This window comes from Equus asinus, chromosome 8 (assembly GCF_041296235.1).
Source record: "Equus asinus isolate D_3611 breed Donkey chromosome 8, EquAss-T2T_v2, whole genome shotgun sequence".
Classification (NCBI taxonomy): domain Eukaryota; kingdom Metazoa; phylum Chordata; class Mammalia; order Perissodactyla; family Equidae; genus Equus; species Equus asinus.
This window is the reverse complement of record NC_091797.1, coordinates 86,119,491-86,133,996: the sequence shown is the minus strand read 5'-3', so window position 1 is coordinate 86,133,996 and position 14,506 is coordinate 86,119,491.

The window sequence follows — 14,506 nt, the reverse complement described above, 5'->3', positions numbered from 1 at the left end:
CCCTCATCCGCTGACGAGGGAGTGCGCAGCTCTGGGACTGTTCTGTGAATTGGCAGGACTCACGCTGGCTGTTCTGAGCTCGTAGCTGCACACGATGTCCTGAAAGGAGGCAAGCAGACTCCTGGGGACGACCTCCAGCTTGGGGCGTCCCTAGGGCCCCTCAGACACCAATGACAGCCCTTTCTAGACAGGAGCACCTGTCAAGCCTGGGGGGCCCTGGGGGACCCTAACGGCAGCTCCCCACTTGCGGATATCCGTGAGAAGTATCGTGGACTGAGCATCTAGTCCATGCAAGTCTCCGCATCATGGGTGACACATCACGGGTCTCATCACGTGACCATCACAAACCCCTCCTCAGGCCTATTTATTCCTGGAGCTGAGGGCTCTTTGTCCTTCTGCTCTTCCCACTTCTTTGAAAGTGGAAAGGTTGGTGTGACAGGCTGTTAACTTGTTTACAACAAAATGATGACAATCCGTGCAAGCAAAGCACAATTAAAACAGATATCCTCTTCCCCCAGAACTCTCTCCATGTTGTGAGGTTTCTATGTGGCTTGTGGAATAGGACTTTAGGGTCACCTGCAGGCTGTCTGGCTCAGTGGGCTGGCGACAGGATGGTGGACTCCCAGACATGATGGTGCCACTTAGAACACTCTGCCTTAGCCCGCCCCCTTGCCCCCCTCTGATATTTGGTTGACATTGTCTCGAGGAACATCTCAGATGGGCTCCCACTCCCTGTGGGTATGACATCTCCCGTACCTGTGTGGCCAAAACATAACCGAGCAGATGTTCCTTGCTCTGAAATGCCCTCACAAAAATCTAGAAGAATACATTTCCAATCAAGAGGCTTGGGCAATTTGGTAACAGGAGCTCCCCCAAGGCCTTGCTGATGACAACCTGAGAGCTGGTGTGCAGGCTTTCAGAACACTGACTTTATCTACCCAGAGAGGGGCTCTCACCACACACCCCTTCACAGGCACCAACATCCAATGGATATTTGTGGCCAAGCGTGGTTGATGCAGTAAACTGTAAACTTCAAGGGATATGTGTGGGCCAAATGCTGGATGCCACTGATCAAGGCAGTTGCACGGAGTGACACCAAAAAGATGCAGTGAAGAGAAAGTGCCGAAAAATGCAACAAGAGAGAACACTTGCCACTTCATCCTACTTAGCCAGGATCACCCTGACACCAAACCCGACCAAGACATGACAAGGAAAAAAATCTACAGATCAACATCTTTTATGAATATAGAAGCAGAATTGCTCAAGTGAATACCAGCAAATCGAATCCAGCAACATATAAAAAGGATCAAGCAGGATTTATCCCAGGAATGCAAGATTGATTTAGCATCTGAAAATCAATCAAGGTAGTATGCTATACTAATAGAAGAAGGATGAAACCGCATGGTTATCTCAACAGACACAGAGAAAAATGGTCCACAAATGTGGAGTAGAAGGGACCGCCCTCAAACTGATGAAGACCATCTACGAAAACTCTCGGCTGCTGTGCTCAGTGGTGAGAGACTGAAAGCTTTCCCTCTGATCGAGAACAACCTCGGGATGTCCTCTCACCACTTGCCCTCAACCTTTCACTGGAGGCTCTGGCCATGGCAATTAGGTGAGAGCTGAAATAAAAGGAATCCAGATTGGAAAGGAAGAAGTACAACTGTCTCTAGCACAGATGACACGATCTTATGTAGAGAAAACCCTAAGGATTCCAGACAGAAAATGTTAGAACTAATGAGCAAGTTCAGTGAAGGTGCAGGATACAAGATCAATATACAAAAGTCAATTGTATTTCTATACACTAGCAATGAACTATCCAGAAATGAAATTAAGAAAACAATTCTGCTTCCATAGCCTCAAAAAGAATAAGTGTATGTATAAGCATACCTTAGAATAAATTTGACAAAACAAATGCAAGACATATACACTGAAAACTACTAAACATTATTGAAAAAAGTAGAAGAAGACCTAAATGAGTGGAAAGACAGCCCACATTCCTGGACTGGAGAACTTAACATTGTCGAGATGGCAATCCTCCCCAATCGGTCTGCAGATTCACTGCCATCCCTGTCACAGTCCCAAGTGCTACTTTGCAGAAATTATCAAACTGATCCTAAAATTCATGTGGAGACGCAAGGGACCCAGGACAGCCCAAACAATTTGACAAAGAACAAAGTTGGAGGACTTACGCTTTCTGATTTCTCAACAGACCACAAAGCTACAGCGATCAAGACAGTGTGTTACTGACATAAAGATAGACATAGAGATCAATGCAATAGAATTGAGAGTCCAAAAATATGGGCAATTAATTTTTAAAAATTTGTAGCGAATTTAATTTTATGGCCAATTCATTTTTTAAAAATAGACTTCAGGCACCGGCCCGGCGCAGCAGTGAAGTGCGCATGTTCCACTTTGGTGGCCTGGGATTTGCCGGTTCGGATCCCAGGTGTGGACATGGCACCGCTTGGCAAGCCATGCTGTGGTAGGCGTCCCACATATAAAGTAGAGGAAGATGGGCACAGATGTTAGCTCGGGGCCAGTCTTCCTCAGCGAAAAGAGTAGGATTGGCAGCAGATGTCAGCTCAGGGCTAATCTTCCTCAGAAAAAAAAAATAGACTTCATTTTTTTAGGGCAGTTTTAGATTCACAACAAAATTGAGCAGAAGGTGGAGTTCCCATATACCCCAGCCCCTACACATGCACAGCCTCCACCACTCTTAACATCCCCCAGTAGATCGGTACATTTGTTGTAATTGATGAACCTACATTGACACATCATCACCTAAAGCCCATAGTTTCCATTAGGGCTCACTCTTGGTGTTGTACATTCCATGGGTTTTGACAAATGTATAGTGACATGTATACACTATTAGGGTGTGCCCTAAAAATCCTCTGTGCTTCACCTACTCATCCCTCCCTCCCCACTAACCCCTTGGAGCCACTGATCTGTTTCTGTCTCCACAGTTCTGCCTTTCCAGAATGTCATATAGTTGGAATCAAATCAGACAGTATGTAGCCTTTTCAGATTGGCCTTTCTAACTGAGTAAAATGTATTTAAGTTTGTTTTATGTCTTCTCACAGCTTGTTAGTTCCTTTCTTTTTAACAGTGAGTAACATTTCTTGTCTGCATGGACCACAGTTGATTTATCCATCCACTTACTGAAGGACATCTTGGTTGCTTCCACGTTTTGGCAATCATGAAAGAAGCTGTTGTAAACATCCATGTGCAGGTTTTCATGTGGACATAAGCTTTCAACTCATTTGGGTAAATACCAAGGAGTGTGGTTGTTGAATCATATGGTAAAAGTATGTTTAGTTTTGTAAGAAACTGCCAAACTGTCTCCCAAACGGCGGTGCCATGTTGCGTTCCCACCAGCAATGAAGGAGCGTTCCTGCTGCCCTGCATCCTCAGCATGTGGTGTTGTTGAATTGGATTTTTGCCCCTCTAACAGGTGTGGAGTCGTATCTCATTGTTGTTTTAGTTTGCAGCGCCCTAATGACATAAGATGTGGAGCATCTTTGCATTGGCTTGTTTGCCAGCTGTGTATCTTCTTTGTTGAGGTGTTTGCTCAGATCTTCTGCCCATTTTTACTTGGGTTGTTGGTTTTCTTATTGTTGATTTTTAAGAGTTCCTTGTATATTTTGGATAACAATTCTTTATAAGAGATGTTTTTACAAGTATTTTCTCCTAGCGTATGCTTTGTTTTCTCATTCTGTTGGTGGCCAATTGATTTTTTTCTTCTTTTTTGGTGGGGAAAGATTCGCCCTGAGCTAACAACTGTTGCCTATCTTCCTATTTTTGTTTTTCTCACCAAAGCCCCAGAGCATGGTTGTATATCCTAGCTGTAAGTCCTTCTAGTGCTTCTATGTGACCTGCCACCACAGCATGGCAACTGACAGACAGATGGTGTTTTTCTGTGACTGGGAACAAACCCAGCTTGCCAAAGCAGTGAGCACTGAACTTTAACAATGGCCAACTGATTATTGACAAGAGTACCAAAACAACTCACTGGGGGAAACAATAATCTTTTCAACACACTGTGCTGAGGCAACTGGATATCCACATGCAAATGAATGAAGGCAGACTCCTACCTCACACCACACACAAATTAACTCAAAATGGATCAGAGACCCAAATCTAAGAGCTGGACCTATACAGGTGTACCTTGGAGATATTGCAAATTCATTTACAGACCACCACAATAAAATGAATATCACAATAAAGCAAGTTACACAAACTTTTTGGTTTCCCAGTACATAGAAAAGGTATGTTTACACTATACTGTAGTCTATTCAGTGTGCAAAGCATTAATTAAAAAGTAGTTTATTGCTGAAAAACACTAACCATCATATGAACCTTCAGTGAGTTGTAATCTTTTTGCTGGGGGAGGGCCTTCCCGTGAAGTTGATGGCTGCCAGCTGATCAGGGTGGTGTTTGCTGAAGGATAAGGCAGCTGTGACGATTTCCTAAAATAAGACAAGAGTGAAGTTTGCCACATCAATTGACTGTTCCTTTTATGAACAATTTCTCTGTAGCATGTGGCGATATCTGACAGCATTTACCCACAGTAGAACTTCTTTCAAAGTTGGAGTCAATCCTCTCAAACTCTGCTGCTGCTTCATCAAGTAAACTTACATAACATTCTAAATCCTTTGTTGTCATTTCAATGACCTTCATAGCATCATCACCAGGAGTAAATTCCATCTCAAGAAACCACTTTCTTTTCCCATCCATAAGAAACAATTCCTCATCTGTTAAAGTTTTCTCATGAGATTGCAGCAATTCGGTCCCATCTTCAGGATCCACTTCTAATTCTAATTCTCTTGCTCTGTCCACCACATCTGCAGTTATTCCTCCACTGAAGTCTTGAACCCCTCAAAGTCTTCCATGAAGGTTTGCATCAATTTCTTCCCAACTCCTCTTAATGTTGATATTTTGACCTAGAATCACAAATGTTCTTAATGGCATCTAGAATGGTGAATCCTTTCCAAGACATTTTCAAATTACTTTGCCCATATCCATCAGAGGAATCACTACCTATGGCAGCTGAAGCCTTACAAAAAAATGTATTTCTTAAATAATAACACTTGAAAGTAAATTACTCCTAGATCCATGATCAAAATCACTGTCCAGATCCTGCAGAATCCGTGTTGTGTTAGCAGGCATGAAAACAGTGTCTGATGGACATTGCACATCTCCATCAGAGCTCTTGGCTGACCAGGTACATTGTCAATGAGCAGTACTATTTTGAAAGGGATCTTTTTTCTGAGCAGTAGATCTCAACTGTGAGTCTACAATATTCAGAAAACCATGATGTAAACAGACATGCTTTCATCCAGGCTTTTTCCATTTAGAGAGCACAGGCAGAGTAGATTTAGCACTATTCTTAAGGGCCCTAGGATTTTCAGAATGGTAAATATGCACTGGCTTCCGCTTCAAGTCACCAGCTGCATTAGCCACTGACCAGAGAGTCAGCCTGTCCTTTGAAGCTTTGAAGCCAGGCATTGACTTCTCTCTAGCTGTGAAAGTCCTAGATGGCATCTTCTTCTGATATAAGGCTGTTCCATAGACATTGAAAATCTGTTGTTTAGAGCAGCCACCTTCACTAGTGATCTTAGCTAGATCTTCGCTGTAACTTGCTGCAGCTTCTCCATCAGCACTTGCTGCTTCACCTTGTGGGTTTTTTTCATGCAGATGGCTTCTCTCCTTAAACCTCATGAACCAACCTCTGCTGGCTTCACCCTTTTCTTCCACAGCTCCCACCTCCCTCAGTCTTCTCAGAATTGAAGATGGTTAGGGCCTTGCTCTGGACTAGGCTTTAGCTTCAGAGAATGTTATGGCTAGTTTCATTTTCTACCCAGACCACTAAAACTTTCTCCATATCAGCAATAAGGCTGCTTCACTTTCTTATCATTGGTGTGTTCACTGGAGTAGCACTTTCAATTTCCTTCAAGAACTTTTCCTTTGCAGTCAAAGCTTAGCTAACTGTTTGGTTCAAGAGGCCTAGCCTTTATCCTATCTTGGCTTTCGACCTGCCTTCCTCAGGAAGCTTAATCATTTCTAGCTTTTGATTTGAATTGAGAGTTGTGCGAGTCTTCCTTTCACTGGAACACTTAGAGGCCACGGCAGGGTTATTAGCTGGCCTAATTTCGGTGTTGCTGTGTCTCAGGGAGTAGGGAGGTCTCGAGGAGAGGGAGAGAGATGGGGGAACAGCTATTCAGTGGAGCAGTCAGTACACACACAACATTTCTCAATTAAGTTTCCCTTCTTATATCGGTGCAGTTCGTGGCAACCCAAAACAATTACAGTACTAACATCAAAGACCACTGATCACAGATCACCACATCAAATTAATAATAATGAAAAAGTTTAAAACACTGTGAGGATTACTAAAATGTGACAAAAACCTGAAGTGAGTAAATGCTGTTGGAAAAATGGCGCTGATAAATTTGCTTGATGCAGGGTTACCATCAGCCTTTGATGGGGTTCAGGGAAGACTGCCGAAGATGTGCCACACTGGTATGTGGATTATTTCAAGCTGAAGACAATCAAGGTCAGAAGATGCTGGAAAAACATTTCACCTTGCCCTAAGTTGCCTAAAAGAATTTAAGATATAAAGGCCTGGCCCAAGAAGGAGCTCTCATCATGGATAATTCTGTGTGATAAGCAGGAAGGCATCTAGCAAGGGCCACTTTATCCAAAGAGCTCTTTCAGGTCCCATTGTCTATAACTGGGACAATGCAAACATGTGTTTACCACCTGTGAACTCTTTTCATCTTCCTGTAAATTGCCTTCTCCCTCTTTGAAGTCTCAGATCTCTGTCTCCCTCTCCTTAGTCCAGAAAGACACATATGTCTCATTTTGTTTGACTGTCTTTGAATTCTTCATGCTTATGTGAATTCCCCATGTACACATATTCAACTTGGCTTGATTTTCTCCTGCTAATCTGCCTTAGGTCATTTTTAATTCTTTGATCAACCATAAGAACCAGGAGGGGATAAAGGGGGACTCTCCCTCTTCCCCTGCACGTTCTATTTGTAAAAAATTCAATGTCTGCAAAGCACAATAAAAAGCATATGTCTGTAATAGGTGTTGCCAAGATGTCAAATTAACATTTGCTAGGTAGAGCCCTGGGGGTGTTGGATGGTGAGCCTCTTTTCAACAACAGACCACAAAGGAATTGAGATAGAAAAGTTTGTTACTCACGGCTCCTGGAGAAGGTCCTCAGCACGCCTCAAGGGGCCACACTGGGAGGTTAAGGCAAAATGCAGGCGGAGAACAAGGTGGGACCTGGGGCATATGCCTTTATTGGAGTCCACAGGTGGAGTGCTTTGTGGTTCCCAGGTTAAGTCTGGACTGGTCAATTCAAACCAAAAACAGGTTCTGGTAAGGTTCCCAGGGGTCTTATCTAAGATACACACAAGGGGAAGGCCCTGGGAGGTGGGGAGAATGCTTCCCACAAGCACAGTTACGGGAGTCATATCAGGACCCGACATGTACTCTGACTCTGCTGGTGGTTATCTAGGGTCTGCATTCTTGGGAGGGGCTAGTGTCACTTCAAGGTCCCTGAAGGCCACTTGGCCACACAAAATGCATGCTGAGGCAGCAATGCTATGGAGTAGTGTAGCTAAACTCCCAACAAACTCTTAGAAGAAAATGTAGGAGTAAATCTTCATGACCAAGGATTAGGTGTTGGTTTCTGTCTTTCTTTTATTTTTTATTTTTATTGAGGTAACATTGGTTTATTACAGTGCATAGGTGTCAGGTGTACAACATTATAATTCAATATCTGTGTGTACTACAGTATGCTCACCACCAAAAGTGTACTTCCCAACCATCACTATATAATTGACCCCCCTTACCTTTTTCTTCAACCCCACAATGGTTTCCCTAATATGACACCAGAAGTTCCAGCAACTTAAGATAAATATAGATAAATTGGACTGCTTCAAAACTAAAAACTTGTGTGCTTCAAAGGATACCATCTGATATGGATCAAGGCTGCTGCAAGGAGACAAGTCCAAGGCTTCCTGGTCTACATGCCGACCTATACCACCCTCTGGGAAGTATAGGACATCCTGACCTAATTTGACCTGATTTGTATCCAAAGTTATACAACCACCCAATAACCAGACCCTATCTGCACTGATACCATTCTAAAGTATTTTTTTACACAATCTTTCCTTTGTTTGTAAAGAAATAACTCACATACCTATGCCTTATAGATTTAGCTCTACCCTCAACCCATTGCAATCTCTTCACTGCCCATGGGTGATGTCCCCATGCTATTCTCTGAATAAAAGAGCACTACTACCAGACCTTGAGAGTGCAAGAAATCTTTCTTTTGACTCCTTGGCTACCTGAGCCCTCATCATTACTTCTGGTGGCCCATATGAGGATCTTGCTTCACTGGCTTGTGAGCTTAAGTTCTGGCACTTCCTAGTGCCATCTACTTTTTCAAAGATGCATCTAAATTCACTTTTTCATCAGGAACCTTCTTGGACAGCTGTATGAATCCAACTTTGCTGCCCATGGCTACTATATGTAGCGAACCATGGCATCAGCCCAAAGAGAATCAGTACCTTAAGCCTGAGGGTGATGAAGAGTGAATTAATCCATTCTTTCCTAATCCTATCTCTAATATATAAATTTTACATGAGCACGGGTTGACCACTTAAGTCATTAGGAGGGTTGCCATTCTCCAAGCTTCTTGTGACAGATTTCTTTCCTAAGGCTGGATTGGCATCCCTCCCTATGGATCCTGACCACACTCTGAACTGTGGAAAAGTCACAATCGGCACTCTGGTTCAAGGTACGTACCAAACTCTAACATTTGGTTGAGTATGGGAAACCCTTCTTGGAAGAACAGCTCCAGGATGCAATTGTGTAGAATGTCCCCCAGACTGGCAGAAAATTCTTCACTTTTTTTCTCTATTCTTTTATCTCTGGGCCCATTCACCAGGAACCTATTACTGCCAGGCACAATAGGGGAGATATACAAGAGATGCAATGCAGGGGGATGCCCTCATCACCCCTTGCTATAGGAACCTCACAGGAGGAAGAATGGGTAAGACAATGCCCTAGGTTCTGGGGGGATTTCAAGGTAATGGACTCTTTTCTTTCATCCCTCTTAGAGTTACAGTGGCCATTTTTGGCTCCTTTTGAGCTTTGCAACAGAGAAACAAATAACCTTTAAAGAGTCAAAGGCTCCACTCATGAGAGTCCCTCCTCTCCTGGTTTCCAGGCCTGACCACCCCGGCGACCCCAAATGGGGAGCCCTCTCTTGGTTGTTGACTCACTGAGTATTTTAGGCACCTACTGAGTCACTTATGAAGACAGGAGTCCTGTGATTTATTCTATGAACTATCCTGCTGGGGTTGAGCGCCCCAGCACAAGAACTGTTGTGTGACCCTTATCTTGATAACCCTTAAGAAGAGGCCATGAGGGCAAGGCCTAATCTTCTCTTTTCCTTTCTTTGTCTGTCTCCTTCATTACCTCCTCTGCTATCAGCAAGTTGAGGTTAGGTTCAGGCTGGACATGAGCAGAACCTGCACCTTCTGTAAAATTTTAATCATTTTGCTAGGGACTTAACTCTCAGCTCCACTGTTAGGAGCCCTGGCCCCTGGCCCACTCTAGGCCTTTGCCTCCTGCTTCCCTGGCTCACCTTGTGCTGGCTCAGGGACTAAATGCCTCAGCTGTGCAGAACTTGACTAAATCTTAGAACTATGTTGATGCCTGAAGTCAGGCTCTGCACCCTTCTCCAGGCCCACTGTCAGTCAGACACCAGCTTTACTGCCATGGGGAACACCCCAAGCATCCCCAGATATTCACCCCTATGGTGCATTTTAACTAATTGGAAACACTTTCAATTGGATGGGTCATGCCCCAGAAACTCCATCTTGGAGAAAACTTGAGTGGTTTTCTGTCCCTTCATGATGTAGTTGGACAGGATAGATCAACCTATAAGGTCATTTGAACTACAACCCCACTTCTGAGAAATCAAGAGCAACAGTCCTTGGAAAATCCTTGTAAGACTGGCAATGCAGCTCCAGAGGCAGTTCAGGTTCCACACATTTCCCTGATCTCAAAGAGCTTGCAAATCCTCTGGGGACTGTCTAGGCCATCACTAATTCCTACGACTGAAAGAAAAAAGGAAAAAGGAAAAAATGGCCATAAGCAGGCCCTTGCCAAAAAATCTGGCATCTTAAATAACTTCTCCACAAATATCAGTAAAAAGGCTCAAACAAAATTTGGATTCATAACTGGTGAGCTTTGTATTACTCTACCTGATTCTTGGCAGTAATTTTAAAAGCAATAGCTGCGGAGACTCTGTGTATGTGTGTCTATATGTATGTTATATGTGTGTATTATTTTACCTCTGGATGATATGGCCAAAATTAAGAGCTCTGTCTAATTGGCTTAAAGTGTGTGCTTACATAAATTCCAGATGTAATAGAAATTAACGCAATGTCTTTTAAGCTAATATAATATAGATTAATCTTTGGTAAATGAAAACTCATTCTAGTTTGTTGTCTTGATTGAAATAGGCATGTCCTCACAGTTGTCAGCATTTGGATATGATGCAGGCATGCAGCCTGGGTTTACTAGTCAGATAAGCTCATGTTGTCCATTAGAAATTTGTCAGCAAAATAATAACTTTAAATGATAGTTAATTTTGTCTAATGTCTCATGTTGTTTTCATGGGTAATCTGAACATAATTGTTGGAAAGAAATGATTTGGAGAGATGAAAATGGGTAAGAGTTTGTGGGTACAATAATTGTTTTATGGCCTGTATACTCGGGAAAAAACAGCTTCCAAATTCTTTTTGGCAACTTAAAGTTTTAGAGTTTTGCTAAATTAAGTTAAATGATAAAAATCTGTTGAGCATCGGAGTCATTTTTGGATAGGATGGAACACTGAAACATTATTGCTAAGTGTATCTAAGTCAAGTACTTTTGGTTTCTTATTGCTGAGAGGGTAAAGGATGTTTGGGTCTATTAGTAAACATGCTTGTACTTTATTACTATGAAGTAACATGTTTCTAGAAATTATAAGGTGTTTAGAATGCTGATACAAAAGTCCATAATTGCTTACTTTTTAGTCTTTGCTAGGGCCTGTAAGGGTTAAAAATTCTAATTAGTATATGTAATTAAAGCTACTGGAACTTATTAAGGCAAACATCTTTGTATTCAAGCAAAGTAAAAGGTATGTTTTCAGTAAAGAAGGTGTAAGGAATGGAAGTATTTTTGTTTGTTTGGGTTAAGAAAGATAAATTTGTCCTAAAGTACTAGAAGTGAAGAAAGCAAGCGTGAGACCAATTCTGAATGTAAAAAGACACTTGTCGAAGTTTGTGAAGGAGAAATTTTGAAGGGAGTTTTATGCCTGGTCAAGTTGGCTAAGATTAAAGTAAATCCAATTAAGTAACTGAGTTTTAATGTGAAAAATAAGCTGGTGCAAAAATTAACATTTGGTTTTCTCTCTCAAAAGGATAATTTTCTTGAACTTTTGGTCTGCTCTTAATAAAGAGGTTATAAAAGGTTTTCCTTTAACTTTAAGTCTACCTAAAAGACAGAAAATCTATGTTTATTAAAATAATTTCCTATGTTCAGAAGGACTGAGGTCACTCTGTTAAGATGTTTGACTGTTTCTGTTCTCATTTTGAATATATACCTGAGCATTGTTTGACAGTAAGTGTTGTTTCCTATTAGAACAAGCGTTTTACAACCTTTTGACATTTTAGACAAGCTTCTCATTCAAAGAAAAGTTCAAATGCTGAATGAAGGTTTTCTTTGACCTGGTAGAAGGAAGAAAATTTCTCTGAGGATTTTCAGAGGGGCCCTGAGACTTATCAAAGAAATTTGCTCTCTCTTCCTATAAGAGGCAAAATAGTAACCCAATTGGGTTTATTTGGTCTATTAAATTACATGGGAAGCATTGTCAAATAAGTGATGATAAACTTTCTTTGGTGGTATTATGTGGATGCATGTTATTGATATAAATTTTTTAATTATATAACATTCTTACAATTCTGATCTGTCCTGGTTGTCAGCCATAATTCTAGTTATTATGTTGAAGTGTTGCATGTCACAGAAGTAGGCAGGTTTCCTTGTCAATTGCTCTTTTGAGTCTTTTGTCACTTGCAGATAGTTGCTGTTTTACCCTGATGCTTTCTGCTTTTGCAAATATGTTTCATCTTCAGAGAAATTCATGCAAAGGATTCTGACACAGGATTCTAGCATACAGGTTTCTAATAAACTTTCAGATCATAAAACTGAACTGGTAAGATATTATAGAATTCCAACAGAGAAAGTGATGACCTCATAAATCTGCTAACAGAAGATCAACATCAAGAATTGATTATACAGGTCTGTATGAACTGATGAGAATGATTATAATTTTTTATGATTTTGTTTGAAATATCATTGACTTTTTGATGTTTTGCTTTGTTTTCTCAGATTTAAGGAAATCCTTTTCTCTTATGCTAACAATGACTTCTAGCAATTTGGTGAAATTCTACCTTTGTGAGCAGGACTGATACATTTATCTTTTTCTCCCTACCTGACCACTCCAAAATTTGGAAACTCAGTGAGTGTGTGAGTATGTTTATTTCATCGCAGTATAGTTATTTGCATAAGCTCATGAAGAATCTGTTCTCCTTATAACAGGACACATTTGGAAACATTGGTTATATAAACAAGGCTTTGACTGGAATGTCATATTTGAGAGAAGGATATAGACTCAGATATGACAAGACAGCTTCTGAGGAATATGGTTGACTTTCTGAAACAAAGCCACTTGGAAATATTGGCCTGGTACCTCGATTACAGAGATTCTAGCAATTGTACCTGGTAAGTAAGGAAGGTCACTTATCTGGCAGCTGCCTGGAACCTCAAAATATTTTGCAGGACCTCAAGAAGACAGGAATCCACCCAAATCTGTAGACATTGCAAGCAAACTCTCATGGCAAGTCCTCGGGTTGGCTTTTCTGGCCTTGAGAGGCCTTTACAGTTCAATCTGAGATTCCTCATAAAAAATTCCTGCAAAGCAGATTTAAAAGAGCCTATACAGTCAAGTGCTATTCTTGCCGCACTTATGTAAATAATTGAACCAAGTTTTATGGAAACTACACTTCTTTTGCAACCTAGTTACTCTCAATTTGTCTATCTTTTGTAAAAAAAAAAATGAAGGTGATTTTAGAGAGAAAAATTTTGTTTCAGTGGAAGCTATAGTACACATTCATAGATATTAGATTCTATCTCTTCTCTTCAACGAGATTCATTTATTACTAATCATAATGTCTCCTTGTGGCCATCCGTCTCTGATACCTGGGAGCTACCTGGCCACAAACAAACTTTTTCCTTCAACTCTACTGCCCAAGTACTAACTAGATTCACCTTGTCACAGGTGGATCATAAACAATGAGCTCCTGAGGTAAAGTCCCCAAACTATTGATACACACAGGATGGACTATAACAAATTTGGAGTGAAGATATTAGGCTCACTCCTCCTAGTGGTCAACTCAGTCAAAAGGCCACTCTATGCTGGGGACAAACCAATCACACTTGTGATACTTGGCCTAATAGCATCCGATCCATGTGACAAATTCACCATTACATGTGTTTTCATATCATAGCCTTAAAAAATACTATTTGGTTTGGGACTGACCAGGATAAACAGCCGAGCACACGTTGGTTAGTCCCTAATGGCACTCAGTGGTTATGTGGCTCCAATTTATGGCCTTGGCTACTGCCTGGAAGCATTGGGTGATGCACCCTAGGTTTCATCTGGATGCAAGGTAGAACTACATTTTCTCTATCTCCTGCTGCTAACCTGCCCAATCTACAGTAACGTTGGACTCATTCTGTCTTCTACTGGTATGATCACTTTGCCTCAATTTTCCTTCACCAATTAGGAATTGAAAGTGTCATCTGGCGCATGGAAGCCTTAAACAAATTTACCATGAAGACATTAAAGGATACACAACATAGCCTTTTGCTGCTGAACTTAGAAGCATCCCAAATGTGTAAGGCAGTCCACCAAAACCAAATGGCACTGGATGTCTTGACAGCAGCACAGGGAGGCACTAGTGCCATTATAAAAACTGAATGTTGTGTCTATATTCCTGACTATTATCAAAATATCTCCGGCCTCCTGTCCGGTATGAGTCACCAAATTAAATCCATGTCTGACCCTACCCTATCCGTAAATGATTGGTTGCACTCCTGGTCAGGTCCAGGTCTCTGGACTACTGTCAAAACTTTATTCATTGCATTAATCATATTGCTTGTATTTCTTATTATAGTTTGTTGTCTATTTCGTTGTTTGTCTTCCACATGTCAACAAAGCTTCGCCCCCTGGACCACTTCTTCTCAAATGATTCTCTTGTCTCCAGGGGATCCGTATATCTTGTCTGCCATGGACTCCATGGGCACAACATTCCTGTCCACTGAATTTCCTGCCTGTACCCCTATGGCCCAATTTAGGGACAGATCTATGACCTTG